The following is an 11,483-nucleotide window of genomic DNA, read 5'->3' as shown; positions in this document are numbered from 1 at the left end:
CGGGAAGGGGCTCCCTGCTCCCGGTGCGACTGTCAACTGGGGCGACCTGTCCTCAGTGTGGCGATGTCGGCAACCCACCCAACCCGTCTTGAAACAAGGAGCCCCTCTCGATTGCCATGTTTTGTGGGTGTGACTTTTTTTGGTGTCATCACCATCCATATCTAAACAACCAATGTATTTATGATTAAATTGTTTACAAGAGCATAGAATTCTTCATAGATCTGGCCTCTAAATGTTGCTCTCAAAGTGCACCAGATTGATGCATTTAACTTTCAAATCCAAGTAATCCAAAACTGTCTCGAAGCTAATACTGAACTGAAACAAATTACATCGTTAATCAAGACATGGCTTCTACTGGTGGTGCAGCCCCCCCCCTTGTTGTTTTTTATAGATTTTATGGTCAACAATATTTTCCAGTTGACTCAAAATACATAAAAAGTGCCTCCAGTATTTACGGTCTGACATTTGTTGTTTGTTTTATACCTTTGCTTACCCAACCACACTGTCAGGATGATCTACAGTGACACACTAAGTGAACCCAGATGTCCTCCTCACACAGCACGTAGCCGCAGGTGGTTTACCCTCACTGTGGCTTGTGTCTCTTACGTGTGTGTGTGTGTGTGTGTGTGTGTGTGTTTATGGTCTAACGAGTGTGACCCGGCTGTGTGTGAAGTCGTGCAGGTGCAGAAGATATAGGCGACTAAAACAGCAACATGACTAACAAAATTATTTTCCCATCCTCCGACTGTGGATAATGATCCGATGAACACAATTACTCGTGTAATTACACTCGCTGTGTTACGGCCATTCGTTTCAAGTGAGCCAAAACTGTAGTCAACATTGATCGGACTTATTATAGCCACTTCCTCTGTTAGTTTGACCCTTGATGTTAGTTGATCATCACTACTTTCTGTACATTCCTGAACTGTATTCCAGAGACTCATCACTGCAATAGAGGATGAACAGCACTAGCTTATCCGTCCCTCACGGCATTTAAACATCAAAACAAAATGTTAATTTTTTTAGAGCTCTTATCTCTTCGGAGCAGGTTCCTCAATGTGCTTTTGGTGGTTGACTAAAAAAAAGAAAAAAAAACAGAAAAAACAAACCTCTCAGTTACAAAACCAGACTTGAAGTTGTGTTCTCTGTTTGGGTAAAGGTCACAGGCAGAGGACTACGGAGGCATCACCATTAGCAAACTGCTGGGATAACAGACGGAGCGAATGTTTAGCCCAGTGGCCCCTTTGGTGACTCATCCTAAAAAATGCTCCTCGCTACAGACAGAGAGGTTCATTATTTACATTATTCACAGATCGTTTGATTAAACACCCTCATCTACATTTCTTAATATGAATCGTGACACTTGGCAATTTTTATTTTTTTTTAAAAGTTCTCTAAACGAAGTTTCAGAGCATTAATATAGCAGCAAACAGCTATTTGCAATGTAAAGATATAGAGGAGTAATGTGAGAAGAGAATTAAGTCACTCTCCCTCTGTGTGTGTTGTAATCCGAGCTTCTCCGTCAACATAGCTGGGCTGTGTGTGTATTTTAGTACATTTTGCAGTATGACTTAAATGTAGTTGTTTATAGTACACAACACTCAATTTCTCCATTTTACAAGCCAACAGCAATCACTGATTACTTTTTGCCTCATCTCATGTGTCAGTTGTGTTTTTGAGGGCCAGATTCTTCTTGAGAAATACAACAATGTCAGCCCTCTGAGCGGTGAGCCTCCTTCTCCCTTCATCAATAATGTTAGCAGCAGCATTGAAGAGTCTCTCCTCCTCCATCATGGTGCGAGCTACAAAGAGAACTATAGTTGCAGGAGCCAGGAGAGGGGAGACGAGGTTGGTCGATTCTCCAGAACCGGATTAGATACGAGGAACGGTTCGCTCACTAAAATAGGTTTCTTTCTCAAAGGGAGAGCGCTGGTGTCAGCTGGCCCAGGGTCAGATTCGGCTTCTCACTCCTCCAGGATTTCATCAGAAAAGACAACCGGCTCGGCGTCTTTCATACAATTCCATCATCCACATGGGAGGGATATTTCTACCGGCCAACTGCGAGGAGATCTGAGCAGAAATAGTAAAGCAGAGACGCCGAAGACGGGAGCGCTGTCAGCGGGGATGATAGCGGAGGTTTACGCTCTTTCTCTTCAACTGGCAGAACAAACTGAAATCACAAACCTGTCTTTTGGAGCCTCGAGAGCAGATTCCTCCTCCAGCAACTTTGTCACCGTTAAGTGCTATCTGCCAGAGCCTCCCCCACCACCACTGCACACATAATGTATAGACGTAGTGAAGGAAAAAGCTTTTTTTAAATGTATTAATTAGTGATTTTTATGTTGTCACGGCACAGGGAGTACTGGCAGGAGAGATAGATATAATAATAAATTAACGCTATGCCTTGCCAGATACTTACAGGCCACAGTATATATCGAGTTCCGTCGAATGGCGACGCCACAGAAAAGATGTGGGCCTGAGCTGGGTGGTGGTGGTGGTGGTGGTGGCCGGGCCCAGCGTCCTCTTACGTGTCACCAAGCATGCACAGATTATTCACAGCTCGGCACTAGTTTCAGGTCATTTAGGTTAGAAACCAAATCCAAATACTCCAGGAATGAGAACTACAATTCATCGTCCATCACGTGCTCAACAAAAGAGTTACTCGCTGCAGCATCCCAACTACCAAAGCATTGAAACACAAATGTCCACCTGCTGGTGGCGCTATAGAGGGTATATACCTAAGTCATTAGGATTCCTCCTCTGGGGACAGGGCTGCACATTGTGACATATATATTGCACGTGCTACGTGAATAATATCTGACAGTGATCTTTTGATAGTATATTGACATCAAACCAGCAACATTACAGTTTCAATCTCTGTATCGGTAGAATATGTCACGGACATGAAAAAAAGTAAAGATTTATTTTTAAATCAGCACTTCCTGCTTCCGTTTAAAAAATAAAAGCCCTCAAGTTTTTTTCTGTGGACAGAATTCCTTCATTTGTTAACACAAGGCTTTTATTCTGAAATATTTGCAGGACAGTGTTGTAGAACATGCAGTGACTTGCAGAGCTCCATGAATGAATATAGTACGGGGTTTTAATTGTGGATTATTACTACTGACTTCGGGATGTTTTAAATTATTTTTTCAGGACGGTTCCGGGACGGTGGTGAAAAAGTTAGTCTGGAGCCTTGTATATCAGCTGCTATAACAAAACATAACAACAAATAAAACGATCGGTAAACTCCTCTGTAGCATCAGTGCTATGTGCAATAAAGTTAACGTACAGCCCTGCTCTGGGGACCATGAATGTCTGTGCCAAATTTAATGACAATCCATAAAATAGTTGTTGAGATATTTCAGTCTGGACCAAAGTGGTGGACCGAACGACACCATCATCCCAAGAGCCGTGCCTCCAGGATGATGTGTACAAACAAATTGCAATATTACAGAATGCGACAATTACAATACATACCGTAGGAGTTGGTAACTTACAAACGAATATACTGTCCATGCTGATACCAACTCTACAATGTTGACACCTTCAGCTGCATGGACATGGAACAAAGCCATCTCTTTTTATAGATATAGAAGCTAGAATGTGCCACACACCCCCTGCTGCGTGCAACACACACCTGGTCATTGTACCACACGATTAAGTCCACCCTCGAATCAGATGTAAACACAGAAAATACCATCTGTTGATGCATACCTCATTACTACTGTGTATGTAACAGATAGCTGCCACATGTGGGTTGGGTGGCAAACTGTAACATTCTCTGTGAGTGTGTGGGCATTCACTTCAAGTACTATTCTACTATTTATTATCTAAGATAAAATCAATATCTTTCTGCACGTTGTCATCCCCTCCAGGAGGAAATGAAATGATGTAGAACAGAGGGTAACCTGGAGAGGAGGACAGGATGGCAGTATACCCAGAGGAGTCCACTGCGACAGGTGGCCACAGAGGAAAAGCTGGTGTCAGGATCTGTGGAAGGGTTTTGGACAGCACACGGACAATCCTCTCTAGAGGACGGACACAAACTCAACCAGCCTTCAGTTATTTCAGTTAGTTCAGCAGAGCTCTGGCTACACACAGCAGAATAATACCTTGAACTACCAAAGCATTTAGATAAGGCATACAGTATAACATTTTCAGAGAATTTAGGTTTTACTTGTTTTTGTCTTGGAACTGATAGATATTCAACATTAAAGGCGACAGGGCAAAAAAAAATGTATGCTGGAAAAATATAATAAATAATTCCTGACAATGACTGATATATTTGACTTCAGGACATCTCTGACTACATACATGCTGAAAATCAAACATTCTTACTGGATTCATTTAGAGACTTTCCAAAGTGAAAGTCCCTAAAAGTGTATGATTCAACTTTTTCCCATGGCCCAGTGTTAAAAAAGTTAACAAAAATCGCAATAAATTGCAATATCGAATCGCAATACATATCGAATCGTCACCCGCGTATCGTGATGGTATCGAATCGGGAGATAGGTGAATCGTCCCAGCCTTAGTAGGTTCCCAGTGGGCGCCTAATTCATGCTGATGTCTCTCAGGCTAATGAGAATGGGGGAGAAGTGTTTCGATGAGGTTAACTAAAAGATCTGAGAACCCTCAGAGTCCTCACTGGTCGTGCTCTGAATAATGAAGGTTACTGCAGATGGGGTTGTGCGCCTGGCATAGTACCAACTAATAACTAATGCAACTGTATTCATATATCCACTCTATACAATCACTCTAAAACATTTGTAACTGACTTGCCTCACTTCAAGTTTCACAATTATGTTTCTTTTAAAGGGGACCTACTATGCTTAAGTGCTTTTTCCCTTTCCTTTGCTGTACTCTTAACTATGCTTATATAGTTTTTAGTGGATGTAAAAGGTCTGCAAAGTTACAAAGCCTAAAGTCCATGCCAAAGGGAGTTACTCTCCCCCACAGAAACACTGCTCCTTGCTTGAAGCCCCGTCTTTTCTTCCGTAACGTGGTGATGTCACCAAGTAACACATTTGCATGATACCTGCCTAGCGGCTAGTTTGGCGCGTCCTCAAACAAAGCTAGTTAGAGCGGAGCCTGAGCGGAGTCTGAAGAGTTTTGTTCAGCAGACCAATCACAACAGAGGGCCAGCTGACCAATCAGAGCAGACTGGGCTTTTCAGACAGAGGGTGAATACAGGTATAGTCAGACAGACAGTATGAGAAAAATAAAGTGTTTTTTGAACATTAAAGCATGCAAACATGTTCTAGCAGAAACCCAAAATACAAGTATGAGCCTGAAAATTAGCATAAATAGGTCCTCTTTATTGTAGCCAACGTTTGAATCATTTGGAATAGGGTGCAGAAATGCAAGTGTGAAAGGCAACATTCAATTACAGCAGGGTAACCATTTTCCAGTGAAATTGCCTTTGATACATTCTATTAAGGTTCTCAATATATTCTAACACAACTATGGTAAAATGGTAAATGGACTTGCATTTATGGCCTGTAGCACCTCTCTAGTCTTCGACCACTCAAAGCACTTTACACTACATGTCAGCATTTACACACACATTCATACACTGATGGCAGAGGCTGCCATACAAGGTTCAAACCTTCCCATCGGGATCTAATCTAATGTTCATTCACACACACTCACAGCCGCCCCAACTGTAAGTCTACAGCCATACTAGCAGGTTGTACTTACAGTAGCCACTGCCATGCTCTGTGCTAAATGTTAACATCAACACGCTAACATACTCGCAATAGCCGTGTTTCCATCTATATATTTTTATGCGCATTTTTAAGTATTGCATTGGAAAATCTGTATGGAAATGGCTGAATTCAATAAAACTTCCTCAATTGGGGCAAAAAAAGGTTGTAACGCTCAGTTGAGAGCCTTTTTGCCATTGTTGAAAAAGAATTGGACAATATTAATAAATGGATTATATTAATGCCTTTGCAGCATAAATTCTGACGTAGCAAACATTTAACTCACATGACTGATCAGCTGTTTCTGCTGTCGTCGTCTCTCCGGATATTCCCATAACATGCAAATGCTTGTCTTTGTTTCCAGACAGCATGAAACATGGCCAACACCAGCTGACATGAGATAACAACGTTAATGTCGGTTAACGGTTAATTATTAACACCCCTAGTACTCATTAACAAGTAAACTGACCTTGATGTGTAAAATGTAAAAATAGTGGAGTGTCCCTTTAAAGGACCAGTGTGTAACCTTTAAGGGGATCTATTGGCAGAAATGATATATATTATTAATACGCATGTTTTCTTTAGTGTATAATCACCTGATAATAACAATCATTGTATTTTTAGTTACCTTAGGTAACAGGTCATCTTCACAGAGCCAGCCACCATGTTTCTACAGTAGTTAACACTAACACTGTTTTGTGCCGGAGTCGATAACGTTACTCGCTCCCGTTACCGCCGCTCTCTCTCTCTCTTCACCACTCACTTCCCACATACATACACACACACTACGCACTGGCTCTGCTTCAAATGGCTCTAGATGGGGCCATTCGCGTTTTTGCGTCGGCCACCGTAGAGGCTTCAATCTGCAACCTCACTGCTAGATATCACCAGATCCTACACACTGCTCCTTTAACAGGATCACAGGGCTGATTTTTTCCCTTTACATAATGACAATTGGATAGAGACCATGAAAAGACTGAAGCCAGATTTGAAACGTGCTTAATAAACATGCTACAAAACAAAATGTGCTTCAGCTCACTCATGTGGTGAATCAACAGATTCTCTCATACACAAAAACACACAATGACATGGCCATCATTTCTAAGAGCATCTCAACGCAGATGGAAAGCTTGCCTGTTATACTGTTAACTTTGTGTTACAACAACACACACTGGAGCGATTCCACAAACACACCTTGAGAACTTCCAGGAACTGAAGGCTGATTGCTCAGAAGAGTTGGCGGACGCAGTGCCGACAGTACCAGCTTTGTAACAGAGACACGACAGCAGGTGCGGTTAGTACTCTTCTCCCACAGCTGTAATATGAAAGACTGTCGGATATCAAATAAAGAGCTCTTCACTGTGGATTCCACAAGGCTGAACACCTTTTAACACTCCAGTCTGGAAAACACAATTCAGTCACACATTACGAGTTGTCTTACATTTCTGAGGGGAGCTATTCTCTGAAAGTATTTCTACCGCCTCTTGTGCAAATGTTATTTCTACGTGACTCATTAAAGCTACAGTTGGTAACTTTAATAAAAAAAATAACTTTTTGTCACTATATTCTGACAGTAGTGAAAAATAGGGCTGTGTGTTGGCAAGAAGTTTTAAACCTAGACTGAAGATACGGGTATCATATGAAAGTAGAAAACCTAAGGAGCTAAGGAACCTAACTATTGGTACCAACCATGTCATACTAGCTTTTCGGGAAGGAGGCTAAAAAACGCTCCAAGTTACGCAAAATTTTGTCGAGGAAAAACTGGCATGGCCATTTTCAAAGGGGTCCCTTGACCTCTGACCTCCAGATATATGAATGAAAATGGGTTCTATGGGTACCCACGAGTCTCCCCTTTACAGACATGCCCACTTTATGATAATCACATGCAGTTTAGGGCAACTCATAGTCAAGTCAGCACACTGACACACTGACAGCTGTTGTTGTCTGTTGGGCTTGAGTTTGCCATGTTATGATTTGAGCATATTTGTTTTATGCTAAATGCAGTACCTGTGAGGGTTTCTGGACAATATTTGTCATTGTTTTGTGTTGTTAACTGATTTCCAATAATGACTATATACACACATTTGCATCAAGCAGCATATTTGCCCACTCACATGTTGATAAGAGTATTAAATATTTGACAAATCTCCCTTTAAGGTACATTTTGAACAGAAAAAAATTTGATTAAATTGCGATTAATCGCGAATCAATATTTGAATCGATTGAAAGCCCTAGTTTTAATTACAGGCTGTCTTTTAGTACACTCATACCTTTAATGGATATACTTCAAAGCATCAAACCCTACTAATGCCTAACCCATCTAGGTCATGCACTGATTTCAATTTTCATCCATTTCTGAGTGCTTTGTCTTCATGGCCAGCCACACACACACACACACACACACACACAGACACACACACACAGACACACACAGAGATGCATGGGGAGGTGCAACCCACTGATGATGATCACTTGGGGGATACATGAAGCAATTACACATTGAACAAATATAAGGGTCTCTTGGTTTGGCTGTATAAAAGAAAGGCCCTTCCTGCAGATGGTATGTAGCTGTACAGTGATTAAGTGATCACAATCAATTGGTATGAGGACCGGAAATAGAAAATTGTTGCAATAAGAGAAGCAGCAGGGCACAGCAGTGTTCACTAACCAGCACAGTGCAGTCGAAGAGCAGAGACGCTCCCTGTTTATTCTCTGATTCTCAGAGTTTAGCTGTGCCTGACATGACATGGGTGAATGATGTCCAGGCAATAAAACATAAAACTGTTCATGACGTGTAGTAAAGACACAACATACACATACACCTGCACACACTGACACAAGGATACACACACACACAATGCTGATTTCCTTCCCCCCCCCCAGCTTGACTCAAGTGATTTCCCGGAGGGGCTGAAGGAGCTGGGAGCTGTTGACATGTCCTCTTTTTCAGTAGCTGGGTCGCAGCTCTGGTATGATTATCAAAGCCCACATGAAGAAGTATTACAGCCGTCAGCACACTCAGCAACAAAAAAGTGGGCAAGAGAAGCAGAAGTGATGCTGGAGTTGCTAATTTACACCAAGCAAAGCACTGCAAACACAAGTCAGAATGACTCGAGGCATTACACCAGTGCAAACCTTGTTCCTTTCAATCAGAATACACCTCCTTCCTCAAAGGAAAATCCACCCAGACAAAAAAATCCATACTAGAAAGACAATTTCTGGGAACATTTTGTGGTCTATTTTTAGTTTTGTTCGTTATGCATAACGGGACAAACCATAATTTTGATGCAAGATGACAGGTTCAACAGGACAACATGCAAGGCAGCATCATGATCCTGTGAAGTCGAACTGCTCAGCAGCAATACACCCAGCCTACGGTCAATTCAGCAGAGCACATGCTAAATATCGGCATGTGAAGATCATCATGCTGCCAAAGTAAGCCAACCAAAAGTGAAACTGCTTCTGTCTTCAGTGAGCAGGCACTATACGCAGACTCTGCCAATTCATTCTTCAGGGGGTTGAGAACAAAAGTGGAGACGCTACACTAATTTGTTACATGTCATTCATGTACTCGCTGTTTTTCAAGGTGCAGCGCTGGAGAGTCAATTCGTTTTTGAAGTCATCCTTCAAGTGAATTCAAAAGGAACAATTCAGCCCCCGTGCCTCATGAATGGGGGATTAAACGACTCGTGAACAGGGTAGAATGAGCACCACTTGAGGCGGACATGAAGCCGTCGCTTGTTTAAATAAGACACCCAGTTTCTAAAAAAACGGTTTCTCCATTTAAAAAGAGGGCTCACTTGAAAATGTTTAAAATCACGATATAGAATAAATTAATAGAGGAGGTCAATGAAGAGTAATCTTACATCCGCAGCTCAAATTTGATAAACAAGTAAAGAAACCAACCTTAATGGTTTAACATGAATCAGGCACTACATAGATACTGACTCAGGAAGCCCAGTTATTTATGCGCTCTATGATTTTCTCCCATTCTTCATATTGTATGACAGTATGGGCTCAAGCATCACCGTCTACAATCCGTATACAATCAGGCACTGAAAATGAGGGATAAAAAGCCTGTCTGGTTACATCACTGTCGCAGATTAAAAAGACACAATATACTTAGCTTTGAGATCTTCACTCATTTTTGTCTTGAGGCTCTTTCCAGATATATCCAAAGACAAGACAGTAACACATGGTGAGTGGCAGCTGTGAAATAGCATCGTAGATCTAAATTTGGACAATCAGCTTTCTCCATAAAGGGCTGCCAACTCTGGAACACATTACCAACTGAAATCAAATTAATTCCAGATATAAAAACAAAGGTTAAGTGCTGACTAAAAGCAAGCCAGAGCTGTACCCATTTTCAGCTAATTGTACTGTAAATTACCGAGATGTATTGGTGTACGGTGTCAGCACGGTCAAACTAAATGGCGTATAAATGAGATGGTAATCGCAAGTGATTTCGCATGCAATAATAAGAACGCCTTTCTTGCTTTTGGCATGTCATTTGTACGCCATGTAGTCTGTATTGACAGCAAGGTAAATGCATCTGTGTAAATATGCTACGCTCCAAGCTATTGACGTAGAATCAAAACGTGAGAAAGATTGGTTATGGTGAGCGGGTGGAGAGGTGGAACAAACCAGGAGACCGCATCCCAAAGTGTTGTTGAGATATTTTGAAGTTACGTTAGTTACGTTTGTGACGTGTTTTCTGACGTTTTTCCTAAACCTAACTGCGGCCGTTACCATAGCTTTGTGCACTATGTCCTGACAGTAGTGCATTAGACAGGTAATCTGAAAAAAGTCATGTGCCGCTGTGTCCTCCGGTGCTCTTAATGGCATCTGCAAGATTTCACAGACCGGAGGAAAACAACCAATCAGAGCCGAGCCGGAGCCTTGCCATCTCTGAGCAGCTGTCAATCACTCGCAAACTCTGATCAAACGGTCAAACTAGGCAGCGCTGATCAAATATGAATCAATATTCTGTTACTGTAATGCCTATTTCTCTCCTCAAATGTTTTCAGAAACATCTTGTAGTGTACTGTTTAGCTGTAAAATGAGAAAGTTTGTGACCCGGCCGCTTCGTCGAGATCAGTTGAGGAAATGCCCACCAGCCAGAGCTAACTTTCTCATTTTACAGTTAAACAGTACACTACAAGATGTTTCTGAAAACATTTGAGGCGAGAAATAGACCGCACGTTTGATCAGAGTTTGTGAGTGATTGACAGCTGCCTCTGTTTAGTGAACAGCCAATAGGAACGCTCTCTTTCTGAAATGACCTGTGATTGGTCAAAGTCTCCTGTCACCGGCTAGATTTGTTAAAGCCTGAAAACAGAGCCATGAGGTGCAGAAGTCTAGTTTTCCCTCAGAACACCTGAATTACAATATGCTTAAAGTTTATTATGGAATTTTTGCCCAATGATACCAAAAAATATTCTGCCTACTGCCGCTTTAAATGATTAATCAATAACCAGCAGTGTTGTTGTTGATTAATTGTCTGTCTACATGTCTAATCAATTAATTATTTCAGCACTAGTTTGCATTTCAGACACACAGACTCCCATGTGTGATGGGTCTGAGGGGGAAACCTGTGATCAGAGCTCACATCCCTGTCTGTCTGGCTCTGGACTCATTCCTAGACACTCAAAGGAATCAGGGACCACTTTGGTCCTCCCTGGTGAATCCCCCCACTCTGTAACACATGAGGAGGATACACACAGGTGCATGACACACACACATCAATGGCCCATTATTGGCGTGCAGCGTCCACAATTTCAC

The 11,483-nt window shown here is 41.9% G+C and overlaps 1 long non-coding RNA gene across 1 annotated transcript; it reads right to left on the bottom strand.

The window, feature by feature from the left end:
• Positions 1-1,466: 1,466 nt before the first annotated feature.
• Positions 1,467-2,995, bottom strand: LOC119475618. Its single transcript, XR_005203838.1, has 3 exons — positions 2,420-2,995; positions 2,185-2,271; positions 1,467-2,070 (listed from the first exon to the last, which is right to left on the bottom strand). It is a non-coding gene; the product is annotated as an uncharacterized LOC119475618 (long non-coding RNA).
• Positions 2,996-11,483: the final 8,488 nt, after the last annotated feature.

This window comes from Sebastes umbrosus, chromosome 17, assembly GCF_015220745.1.
Source record: "Sebastes umbrosus isolate fSebUmb1 chromosome 17, fSebUmb1.pri, whole genome shotgun sequence".
Classification (NCBI taxonomy): domain Eukaryota; kingdom Metazoa; phylum Chordata; class Actinopteri; order Perciformes; family Sebastidae; genus Sebastes; species Sebastes umbrosus.
The sequence above is the reverse complement of the archived record's forward strand: the minus strand, read 5'-3'. Positions and strand labels throughout refer to the sequence as shown.